The sequence below is a fragment of the Heptranchias perlo genome, chromosome 36, assembly GCF_035084215.1.
Source record: "Heptranchias perlo isolate sHepPer1 chromosome 36, sHepPer1.hap1, whole genome shotgun sequence".
NCBI classification, from domain to species: Eukaryota; Metazoa; Chordata; class Chondrichthyes; order Hexanchiformes; family Hexanchidae; genus Heptranchias; species Heptranchias perlo.
The window spans coordinates 21,497,529-21,511,328 of record NC_090360.1 but is presented as its reverse complement, the minus strand read 5'-3'; the positions used below and the strand labels follow the sequence as shown (position 1 = coordinate 21,511,328).

Sequence of the window (13,800 nt, the reverse complement as noted above, 5' to 3'; positions counted from 1 at the left end):
TTTTTGCTAATTTCTTTTCATAATCTAACTTCCCTTTCTTAATCAATCCTTTAGTTACTTTTTGCTGTCTTTTGAAGAATTCCCAATCTTCTATCCTCCCACTAAGTTTGGCTACCTTATATGTCCTTGTTTTTAGTCGGATACTATCCTTGATTTCTTTACTTAGCCACGGGTGGCTGTCATTTCTTTTACACCCTTTTTTCCTCAGTGGAATATATTTATTTTGAAAGTTGTAAAATAACTCCCTAAATGAACACCACTGCTCATGTACCGTCTTACCCTTTAATCTATTTTCCCAGTCCACTTTAATCAATTCCGCTCTCATACCATCATAGTCTCCTTTATTCAAGCTCAGTACGCTTGTTTGAGAATCAACCTTCTCACCCTCTAATTGGATATGGAATTCAACCATGTTGTGGTCGCTCGTTCCAAGGGGATCCTTAACTAGGACATTATTAATTAATCCTGACTCATTACACAGGACCAGGTCCAAGGTTGCCTGCCCCCTTGTAGGATCAGTTACATACTGCTCAAGAAATCCATCCCTGATGCACTCAATGAACTCGTCCTCAAGGCTGCTCTGCCCAATTTGATTTGTCCAGTTAATATGATAATTAAAATCCCCCATAATTATGGCTGTTCCCTTATTACATGCCCCGACTATCTCCTGATTAATACTTCTTCCAGCAGAGTTGCAACTATTAGGAGGCCTATATACTACGCCCACTAATGTTTTTTTTCCCTTATAATTCCTTATCTCCACCCAAACTGTTTCATTATCTTGATGCTTTGTCCCAATATCATTTCTCTGTATTACAGTGATTCCTTCCTTTATTAACATAGCCACCCCACCTCCCCTTCCTTCCTGCCTGTCCTTCCTGATTGTTAAATACCCTGGCATATTTAATTCCCAGTCGTTGTCACCCTGCAGCCATGTTTCTGTAATGGCCACAAGATCATACCCATACGTAGTTATTTGTGCCGTTAACTCGTCCATTTTATTACGAATGCTACGTGCATTCAGATAAAGAACTTTCAAATCTGTTTTGTGACGCTTAGTTCCTGCTTTTTCCTTTTTTAACACTTTACCTATTACTCCATACCTTCTGTCCCTTCCTGTTACGCTTTCCTCTCTCTCCCTGCTCAGGTTCCCAACCCCCTGCCACTTTAGTTTAAACCCTCCCCAACAGCACTAGCAAACACTCCTATTGTTTTTGCACTTCTCAGAAATTTGCCTACGTATTTGCTCTTCTATCTCCCTCTGGCTGTTTGGGGGTCTATAGTACACTCCCAGAAGTGTGACTGCCCCTTTTTTGTTCCTTAGCTCAACCCATATGGCCTCATTCTAACATTTAATCCCTCCTCACAGCTGTAATTGTTGCTTTAACCAAAATTGCCACCTCCCCTTCTTTTTCATTCCCTTCTCTATCTCGTCTGATAACCCTGTAAACAGAAACGTTGAGCTGCCATTCCTGCCCTCTTTAAGCCATGTTTCTGTTATAGCTAAGATAGCATACTGCCACATGTCTATCCATGCCCTCAGCTCATTTGCCTTATTCACTATACTCCTAGCATTGAAGTATATACCCTTAAGCACTGCCAAACTCATTTGTTGTCTAGTTTCTAACCTTTGTTTCCTCTGCCTTCCAAACTCAAGTACTAATTTTCTGCCTTCTATTTCCAGTTCTGCTTCTATCCTATCTAAATCTATGCTCAGGTTCCTATCCCCCTGCCTAATCTCTCTGTAACACACACAGGGTGTGCTGAACTCTCTCATAATATACAAAGGGTGTGCTAATATCTCCATAATATATACAGGGTATGCGAATATCCACATAATATATACAGCATGTGTTAAAATCTCCATAACATATGCAGGGTTGGATAATAACTACAATATATACAGGGTGTGTTGATGTCTCCATATCATATATAGCGTGTGCTAATCTCAATATAATATACACAAGGTGTGTTAATATCTTCATAATATATACAGGGTGCGCTAATCTCCCTATAATATATTCAGAGAGTGAAAATTGCTCCATAACACATACAGGATGTGTTAATCTGTCCGTAATATATACAGTGTGTGCTAATATTTCCATAATATATACAGGGTGCACTAATTTCTCTTTAATATATACAGGGTGTGCTAATACTTTTATAACATACACAGGATATGCTAATATCTCCACATCTTATAATGGGTGTACCAATACTGTCATAACATATACAGGGTGTGCTAATATATCTCTAACATATATAGGATGTGTGAATACTGCCCCAATATATACAGCTGTGCTAATATATCCATAATATATACAGGGTGTTGTAATATCACCATAATATATATTAGGTATACTAATCTCTGTAATATACACAGGAAGTGCTAATATCTCCATAATATATAGAGGGTATGCTACTATATCTATAATATATACAGGCTGTACCATATATTATAATATATACAGGGGGCAAACTCTCCAGTGGCTGGAGTCATACCTAGCGCAAAGGAAGATGGTAGCGGTTGTTGGAGGCCAGTCATCTCAGCCCCAGGACATTGCTGCAGGAGTTCCTCAGGGCAGTGTCCTAGGCCCAACCATCTTCAGCTGCTTCACAAATGACCTTCCCTCCATCATAAGGTCAGAAATGGGGATGTACGCTGATGATTGCACAGTGTTCAGTTCCATTCGCAACCCTTCAAATAATGAAGCAGTCCGAGCCCACATGCAGCAAGACCTGGACAACGTCCAGGCTTGAGATCATAAGTTGCAAGTAACATTTGCGCCAGACAAGTCCCAGGCAATGACCGTCTCCAACAAGAGAGAGTCTAACCACCTCCCCTTGACATTCAACGGCATTACCATCGCCGAATCCCCCACCATCAACATCCTGGAAGTCACCATTGACCAGAAACTTAACTGGACCAGTCATATAAATACTGTGGCTACAAGAGCAGGTCAGAGGCTGGGCATTTCGCAGCGAGTGACTCACCTCCTGACTCCCCAAAGCCTTTCCACCATCTACAAGGCACAAGTCAGGAGTGTGATGGAATACTCTCCACTTGCCTGGATGAGTGCAGCTCCAACAACACTCAAGAAGCTCGACACCATCCAGGACAAAGCAGCTCTCTTGATTGGCGCCCCATCCTCCACCCTAAACATTCACTCCCTTCACCACCAGCGCACTGTGGCTGCAGTGTGTACCATCCACAGGATGCACTGCAGCAACTCGCTTCTTCGACAGCACCTCCCAAACCCACGACCTCTACCACCTAGAAGGACAAGAGCAGCAGGTACATGGGAACAACACCACCTGCACGTTCCCCTCCAAGTCATACAGCATCCCGACTTGGAAATATATCGCCATTCCTTCATCATCGCCGGGTCAAAATCCTGGAACTCCCCACCTAACAGCACTGTGGGAGAACCTTCACCACACCGACTGCAGCGGTTCAAGAAGGCGGCTCACCACCACCTTCTCAAGGGCAATTAGGGATGGGCAATAAATGCCGGCCTCGCCAGCGACGCCCACATCCCATGAACAAATTTTTAAAAATCCATAACATATGCAGGGTGTGTTAACATCTCCAGTATATATGCAGGATAAGCTAATATCACTCTAATATATACAGGATATGCTAAAATATAGGGTGTGCTACTATTTCTGTAATATTGGGTTTGCTAATATCGCCCTGATATATATACAGGGTATGCTAATATCTCCCTAATATTTATAGGTTGTGCTAATATATCCATAATATATACCAGCGAGTGCTAATCTCGCTATAATATACACAGTAAGTGTTAATCTGTCTATAATATATACAGCATGTGTTAATAACTCCCTAATATATACAAGGTGTGCTAATATATCCATATCCATTTTAGTTAACCAAAGATATTAAGGGATATGGTGCTAAGGCAGGTATATGGAGTTAGGTCACAAATCAGCCATGATCTCATTAAATGGCGAAACAGGCTCGAGGTTCCTACGTTCCCATGTTCCTATAACGTACACAGTGTGAATTAATAGCTCCATAACATCTACAGGGTGTGCTAATATCGCCCTAATATTTAAAAGGCGTGCTAATATATCCATAATATGTACAGGGTGTGCTAATGTCTCCATAATATACACATGGAGTATTAATGTGTCTATAATATATGCAGTGTGTACTAGTATCTCCGTAATATGTACAGGATGTGCTAATATCTCCTTAATACAATGGAGGTGCTAATATTTCCATAACATATATAGGATAGCCTAGAGGAGTATAACAAGTGCAGGGGTTAAATTAAAAAGGAAATTAGGAAAGTAAAGAGAGGGCACGAAAAATATTGTAGTAAAATCAAGGAAAACCCAAAGATCTTTTATAAATACATTAAGAGCAAGAGGATAACTAAGGAAAGAGTAGGGCCTATTAGAGACCGAAAAGGTAACCTATGTGTGGAGGCGGAAGATGTTGTTATGGTTCTTAATGAATTCTTTGCGTCTGTCTTTACAAAAGAGAGGGACGATGAAGACAATGTAATTAAGGAGGAGTGTGAAATATTGGATGGGATAAACTTAGTGAGAGAGGAAGTATTAAGGGGATTAGCATCTTTGAAAGTAGATAAATCACCAGGCCCGGATGAAATGTATCCCAGGCTGTTAAAAGAAGCAAGGGAGGAAATAGCTGAGGCTCTGACCATCATTTTCCAATCCTCCCTGGATACAGGTGTGGTGCTGCAGGATTGGAGGACTGCCAATGTTGCACCATTGTTTAAAAAGGGAGTGAGGGATAGACCGAGTAATTACAGGCCAGTCAGTCTAACCTCGGTGGTGGGCAAATTATTGGAAACAATTCTGAGGGACATGATAAACTGTCACTTAGAAAGGTACAGAGTAATCAAGGACAGTCAGCATGGGTTTGTTCAGGGAAGGCCGTGTCTGACTAACTTGATTTAATTTTTTGAGGAGGTAACAAGGAGGGTCGATGAAGGTAGTGCATTTGATGTAGTCTACATGGATTTTAGCAAGGCTTTTGACAAGGTCCCACATGGCAGACTGGTCAAAAAAGTACAAGCCCATGGGATCCAAGGGAGAGTGGCAAGTTGAATCCAAAATTGGCTCAGTGGCAAGAAGCAAAGGGTAATGGTCGACGGGTGCTTTTGTGACTGGAAGGCTGATTCCAGTGGGGTTCCGCAGGGCTCAGTACTGGGTCCCTTGCTTTTTGTGGTATATATTAATGATTTGGACTTAAATGTAGGGGGCATGATTAAGAAGTTTGCGGGTGTTACAAAAATTGGCTGTGTGGTTGATAGTGAGTAAGAAAGCCGAAGACTGCAGGAAGATATCAATGGACTGGTCAGATGGGCAGTAAAGTGGCAAATGGAATTCAATCCGGAGAAGTGTGAGGTAATGCATTTGGGGAGGGCAAACAAGGCAAGGGAGTACACAATAAATGGGAGGATACTGAAAGGTGTAGAGAAAGTGAGGGACCTTGGAGTGCATGTTCACAGATCCCTGAAGGTAGCAGGACAGGTAAATAAGGTGGTTAAGAAGGCATGTGGAATTCTTTCCTTTATCAGCTGAGACATTGAATATAAGAGAAGGGAGGTTATGCTGGAACTCTGTAAAACACTGGTCAGGCCACAGCTTGAGTACTGTGTACAATTCGGGTCACCACATTACAGGAAGGATGTAATTGCACTAGAGAGGGTACAAGAGGAGATTTATGAGGATGTTGCGAGGACTGGAGAATTTTAGCTATGAGGAAAGATTGAATAGTCTGGGGTTGTTCTCTTTGGAACAGAGGAGGCTGAGGAGTGATTTAATTGAGGTGTACAAAATTATGAGGATCGTAGATAGATTGGATAGGAAGGACCTATTTCCCTTAGCAGAGAGGTCAATAACCAGGAGGAATAGATTTAAAGTGATTGGTAGAAGGGGTGCTGAGGAAAAATGTTTTCACCCAGAGGGTGGTGGGGGTCTGGAACTCACCGCCTGAAAGGGTGGTAGAGGCAGAAACCCTCAACTCATTTAAAAAGTACCTGGATATACACCTGAAGTGCTGTGACCTACAAGGCTACGTACCAAGTGCCGGCAAGTGGGATTAAGTTGGGTGGCTCATTTTTGGCTGGCGTGGACACGATGGGCCGAATGGCCTCCTTCTGTGCCATACATTTTCTATGATTCTATGAGGATGTGTTATTAACTCCATTATATATACAGGGTAAGCTAATATCTTCCTAATATATACAGGGTGTGCTAATGTACATAATATATACAGGGTGTACTAATATCTCCAAAATATATACAGGGTGTGTTAACCTCTACATAACATGCACAGGATGAGCTAAACTCTCCATAATATACACAGGGAGTGTTAATGTGTCTATAATATATACAATGTGTGATAATCTCTCCATAATATAAACAGGATGTCATAATCTCTCTCTAAAGATACAGTGAGTGCTAATGTCTCTATAATATACACAAGCTGTGCTTATATATACATAATATATAGTGTGTTCTAATCTCTCCATAATGTATGCAGAGTTAGCTAATCTCTCTATAATATATAGAGGGTTTGCTCATCTCTCTATAATATATAAAGTGTGTGCTAATATCTCCATAGCATATACAGGGTGTGCTAATACCTCCATAGCATGTATAAGGTGTGCTAATATCTCCATAGCATGTATAAGGTGTGCTAATATCTCCATAGCATGTATAAGGTGTGCTAATATCTCCATAGCATATATAAGGTGTGCTAATATCTCCATAGCATGTATAAGGTGTGCTAATATCTCCATAGCATGTATAAGGTGTGATAATATCTCCATAGCATGTATAAGGTGTGATAATATCTCCATAGCATGTATAAGGTGTGCTAATATCTCCATAGCATGTATAAGGTGTGCTAATACCTCCATAGCATGTATAATGTGTGCTAATATCTCCATAGCATGTATAAGGTGTGCTAATATCTCCATAGCATGTATAAGGTGTGCTAATATCTCCATAGCATGTATAAGGTGTGATAATATCTCCATAGCATGTATAAGGTGTGATAATATCTCCATAGCATGTATACGGTGTGCTAATATCTCCATTGCATATACGGGGTGTACTAATATTGCCATAATATATACAGGGTGTGCTAATATTTCCTTAGTATATACAGGGTGTGCTAATATTGCCATAATATATACAATGTGTGCTAATATCTCCATAATATATACAGGGTGTGCTAATATCACCATAATATATATAGTGTGTGCTAATATTTCCTTAGCATATATAGGGTGTGCTAATATTGCCATAATATAGACATAAGAGCATTATAATATCACCATTATAATATATGCAGGTGTGCTAATATCTCTATGTTATACACAGGGTGTGCTATAATCATAACATATAGAGGTTGTGCCAATATCTCCATATTATACACAGAGTGTGCGAATATCTCCATAATATATACAGGGTGTGCTAATATCTCCTTAACACATACAGGGTGTGCTGATATCTTCATAATATATACAGGGTGTGCTGATATCTCCCTAACACATACAGGGTGTGCTGATATCTTCATAATATATACAGAGTGTGCTAATATCTCCCTAACACATACATGGTGTGCTGATATCTTCATAATATATACAGGGTGTGCTGATAGCTCCATAATATATACAGGGTGTGCTGATAGCTCCATAATATATACAAGGTGTGCTGATATCTCCATAATATATACAGGGTGTGCTGATATCTCCATAATATATACAGAGTGTATATATTATAATTTACACAGGGAGTGTTAATCTGGCTGTAATATATACAGTGCGTGCTAATCTCTCCATAATATAAACAGTGCATAATAATCTCTCCATATCATATATAGGGTGTGCTAATATATCTATAACATACACAGAGGGTGTTAATATCTCCATAATGTACACAGGGTGTACTAATATCTCCATAACATGTACAGGGTGTGCTAATGTGTCTATAATATATACAGGGAGTGTTAATTTCTGTACAATATATACAGTGTGTGCTAATCTCTCTATGATATATACAGGGTCTGCACACCTCTCCATAATATACACAGGATGTGCTAACCTCTTGATAATATATGCAAGGCGTGCTCATCTCTCCATAATATACACAGGGTGTGCTAATCTCTCCATAATATAAACAGAGTCTGTTAATATCTCCATAACATATAGAGGGTGTGTTAATCTCTATAATATATAAAGCATGTGCAAATCTCTCTACAATACATGCGGGGTGGGCTCAGTTCTCCATAATATATACAGGGTGCGCTAAACCCTCTATAACATATACAAGGTATGTTAATCTCTCTATAATATATACAGTGTGTGCTAATATCTCTATAATATATACAGTGTGTGCTAATATCTCTATAATATATACAGTGTGTACTAATATCTCTATAATATATACAGAGTGTGCTAATATTTCCATAATTGGTTCAGATGCGCTAATCTAATATATACAGGGTGCTCTAATCCCCCTATAATATAGACAGGGTATTTTAATCCCCCTATAATATAAACAGAGTATGTTAATCCCGCTAAAATATAGACAGGGTGCGCTAATCTCTCTATAGTATTTACCGGGTGCGCCAATCCCTCTAATATAAAAAGGGTGTGACCTTCTCAATAATATTTGTAGAATGTGCTTACATAGTTAAAATATATACAGGATATCCTAATGTATGTATAATAAGACAAGATGTGCTAATAGCTCTATAACATACACAAGAGTTTTGCTAATCTCTATATAATATAGAGTATGCTAATCTCTCGCTAATATTTGTAAAGTTTGCTAATCTATGCATAATATAGACATGGTGTGCTAAATTTCTCTATAATATCTACAATGTGTGTTAATATCTTATAATATATACAATGTGTGTTAATCTCTGTGTTATATACACAAAGTTTCCTAAAAATTCATACAGAGCGTGCTTGTTAAAACCTCAATAATATTTACTGAGTGCGCGAATCTGTGGAAGTAGGCGTTTTTTCTGAATGAGAGGATATGAGCTTGGAAGCTCAGCTCGGATGGGACACTGAGGTTGTAAACGGTCCGGTTCAGCCTGAGACACCAGCCGGGGAGGGAGACGGAATTAATGGGCAAGGGTAAGGAGTTAGTGTCGGGGACTTAACATGGTGGCTTGGGTTTTATCAATGTTTAACTGGAGGAAATTGTGGCTCATTAAGGATGTCGCACAAGCAGTCTGACAATACAGAGGTTGCGGAGGGCTGGAGAGAGGGTTGTGGAGAGGTAGAGTTGGGTCAGTGTATTAGTAGAAGCTGACCCTATGTCTGGGGATGATCTCACCAATCGGTAGCATGCAGAAGAGGAAAAGGAGGAGACTAAGGCTAGATCCTTGGAGGACTCCAGATGTAATAGTGCAGGGGTGGCAAGAGAAGCTGTTGTGGAGATGATGTAGCTACGATTGGATAGGTAAGAGTGGAACCGAGCGAGAGCAGTCCCGCTGAGATGGACAATGGAGGAGAGGTGTTGGAAGAGGGTGTGGTTGGATGTATCAAAGGCTGCAGAAAGGTCGCAGAGCTAGTATACGTTCAATACTATTCCTGTATAGTGGATATAGTTTCTTTGATTTCCTCATCATATATTTCATGATATGTACAAGGGATGCTATTCGAAGTAACATAGACATGGTATATTATTCCACGTAACATATACCTGGTATACTATTCCAGAAGGTATGCTATTCACTTAAGATCTGGATTATACTCTGTCACTTCTCTTTCTCAGTCAAGTCCCATCCTATTTGAGCACAAAATCTAGACTGGCATTCCAGTGCAAGGCCAAAATATTCTTCCTGTGGTGCGCTGCCCAAAACCGAACACCGAAGAGCAGCTTCTAGGTTAATGTCATTTCTACAGGCTTTCTTATGCTTTTGGGTTGACTTAAATTATATGCTCGTTTGATGTCACGCACACACAGTTATACAACCAACATGTTTCCCCACGCGTAAGAGGGAGAAAGAGAATAAAACAGTGAGCCAGAAATGCAGCAAAAATGTGCAGAGGAAAAACACAATGGTGGCAGCAGATTGGAGAACCCTGGATGTTTTAGTTCACAACCTAGAAAATAGAACCGAATGCTAAATTCACTACTAAACATTACAGTTCAATAACTATACACTGGATATTATGAAAGCTCGTATTTATTAATCCCCTCAGGAAATAATCAATTTGAGAGAACGGTTTTGCGAAGAGTTTATTAAGCTACAGCTTACATGGAGGTCATGCAACTATGCTGAAATCAGAAAGTTCATCGTTCCCAGTAGAGTTAAATATATTGCAATTAAAAGAAAGAACTTGTATTTATATAGCACCTTTCATGTCCTCAGGATGTCTCAAAGTGCTTCATAGCCAATGAATTGCTTTGTCACGGTTGCTTTGTAGGCTACTTCGACATTCAAATTGTATACAGCAAGATCCCACAAACAGCAATTAATTGAATCTGACCAGTCAATATGGTAGAGTTGGTTGGGGATGAATGTTGGCCAGGACATCAGGAGAGCTCCCCTGCTCTTCTTCTTAAAAAAAGTGCCACAGGATATTTTTCATCAACTGAACAGGTAGTTGAATATCTCATGCGAAGGACAGGGCCTCTGACAATGGAGTACTTCCTCAGAACTACACTGAAGTGTCAGCCTAGATTATGTACACAAGCCCTGTAGTGGGGCTTGACGCCACAATCTCCGACTCAGCGGCAAGGGTGCTACCACTGTTAGCAAGTTAGACATTTATTAAACCCATTTTTTTAAGAAAAGTCTTTTCAATATAATATTAACAGTCGGAGACAATGGATGATTAAAAGCCTCAAAGCCTATTTCTTAAAAATTACATTCATCCCAAAAACAAAACATTATTTTTCAGAAAGATGAAACCTGAGTTTAGGATCCTTTAGGTCTTAGACCTGAAACATTAACTCTGTTTCTTTCTCCAAAGATGCTGCCTGGCTTGCTGAACTTCTCCAGCACCTTCTGTTTTAGGATCGTTGTTGTCCTTTGTGTGTTTTAATGTAGCTGGGGGAGCACTGGCTCTTACTGCATAGTTTATAGTTAGTCAGGTCGGAATGGATGGACGCCACTTATTTTACTTCAGCTGCTTGCTTCTTTGGTTATTCCATATCTTTCAAATTGGGACTGAGCTGTGTGAGCAGTGCGTCTAAACAAGACATTCGGAAAGCACCCCTTATTCATAAGACCTTGTAGACGTCATTTGGCCACCCCTACTATGACTGTGGAGTTGCTGTTACTGGGCCTGGACTAAATACGAAGAACTGTGAGTTTAAATCCCATGGCAGTTTGAGAATTTGAATTCAGTTTTTTTTTAAATTTGGAAATAAAAAGCTGGTGCCAGTAAAAGTGACCATGAAGCTGACGGATTGTCGTAAAAACCCAACTGGTTCACTGATACCCTTTAGGGAAGGAAACCAGCCGTCCTTACCCGGTCTGGCCTATATGTGACTCCAGTCCCACACCAACGTGGTTGACTCTTACCTGCCCTCTGAAGTGGCCTAGCAAGTCACTCAGTTGTATCAAACCGCCACCAGCACCACCTTTTCAGGGCATTAAATGCTGGTGATGCCCATATCCCGAGAATTAATTTTTAGAATATGCAAATATGCTATTCCCCCTCATATACACAAGGTGTGCTGTTACCCTATAGTACACACAGTTCATATTATTCTCCAGGTTATATGCAAGATATGATATTTCTTATAACAGGTACAGATTATACTATTCTTCTTTAACGACTAAAGTTTTTCTACTTCCTTGTAGGGTATGCTATTCCCTGTAATATACGGAGACCAGTAAGCTTTCTGCTTTTGATTAATATTCCTATTGTTTCTGATTATCAGTGGTGATGCTTTTCCACATGAAGTCCCACATTTCCATAGGGAGCAATCTTACATCACACCGGAAATCTGGACAATCCCAACTTACCTCTGATATTGACCATTTCACGCTCCATAACTGGCTCAATAGCCACTTGACTGTTAAAAGTAGCACCCTATAACAGCTACAAAGAGTACAATTCAGGAACGATTATGACACAACTACGCACAGGTTACTTCACAGTTAGGTCTCTGTCCGTACTTGTAGAAGAGGGTGATTTTTCTATTTAATGACGCTATCTAAATGCAAGTTGTTGTTGTTATTGTCATTGTTGTTGTTGTCATTGTCATCCTGAAGAGGGGAGAGACTCTTTATCAACTCAGTGGGTGTTAAGACCACAAAGACCAGGTGACAGCATGCTTGGCAGGAGGTTGCAGAAAGGATGAATGCTGTGCATTTAACCCCCTCGAGTGTTGTCTAGCTCAGGTAGAACAACTTGCACCAAAGTACAAAGATAAGCCAACAATATGAAAGAAAGAACTTGCATTTATATAGCTCCTTTCATGATCTCAGGACATTCAAAAGCACTTGAAATACTTTCTGAAGTGTGGTCACTGTTTTAATGTAGGGAAATGCGGCAGCCAATTTGCACACAGCAAGGTCCCACAAACAGCAACGGGATAAATGACCAGACTGTGCTGTTGGTTGAGGAACAGATGTTGGCCAGGCCCTTTGAATAGTGCCATGGGATAGTTTATGTCCACCTGGGAGGGCAATGTCTCATCCGAAAGACGATACCTCCGACAGTGTAGCACTCCCTCAGTATTGCACTGACGTGTCAGCTTAGGTTATGTGCTGAAGTCTCTGGATTAGGACTTGAACCCAGGCCCTTCTGAATCGGAAGCAGTAGTGCTACCACTGAAACTTTATTTGAGGTTTTGATACACTGGCATTTGGAATATTGTCTGACACCAGTATTACAGCTAAGGATTTTTAAGGCAAACTGCTTGTGGAGCAAGTGTCCTGTTGTTACCACAAGGTGCAGGTATAGTGTCACAGTTGAAATTAATGGGAAACATACAGACTCCCAAACCAACAGAGAACATTCAAACTATTGTAAATTGATATTGGTGGGGAAAAGCCACAAATTGTCCAATAAAGGCAGGTGGCTCTCTGGAAATGGAGATGAAGGAGGTTTGTGGAAAAGAAATATGTACACCCCCTGCCATTCATGTCTTGTGTTTGAATGGAGCGAATTAATTGGTATGCCCTACGCACGACTTGGCACAGCAAGGCATGAATGGCATGTTGTCCTTGGACTCGAAAGTGCTGCCCCCTGACTCACCCATGCAGGTAAAACAGTTACACCTTTCTTTATCAGCACCATTTGTTAAAACTGAATACTTTTATTTATTTGTGGCCAAAATGTCTTACAATACCAGAGGGAGTAGTGGGACCAGAGGGAGGAGTGGCATCAGAGGGAGTAGTGGCACCAGATGGAGGAGTGGCACCAGAGGGAGTAGTGGCATCAGAGGGAGGAGTGGCATCAGAGGGAGGAGTGGCATCAGAGGGAGTAGTGGCATCAGAGGGAGGAATGGCACCAGAGGGAGGAGTGGCACCAGAGGGAGGAGTGGCACCAGATGGAGGAGTGGCATCAGAGGGAGGAGTGGCATCAGAGGGAGGAGTGGCATCAGAGGGAGGAGTGGCATCAGAGGGGGATGTTTCTAGGAGAAGACCCTGCTGCCGTGGGAGGCTCACACTAGAATCATAGAATCATAGAAAGGTTACAGCACGGAAGGAAGCCATTCGGCCCATCGAGTCTGCGCTGGCTCTATGCAAGAGCAATCCAGCTAGTCCCACTCCCCCACCCTATCTCCATAGCTCTGCAAATTTTTTTCCTTTCA

The 13,800-nt window shown here is 40.9% G+C and overlaps 1 protein-coding gene across 7 annotated transcripts in view; it reads right to left on the bottom strand.

The window, feature by feature from the left end:
* The window catches only part of LOC137304189 (paired box protein Pax-2-like), a 181,109-nt gene that overhangs the window by 123,062 nt on the left and 44,247 nt on the right, over positions 1-13,800 (bottom strand). The window lies entirely within an intron of this gene.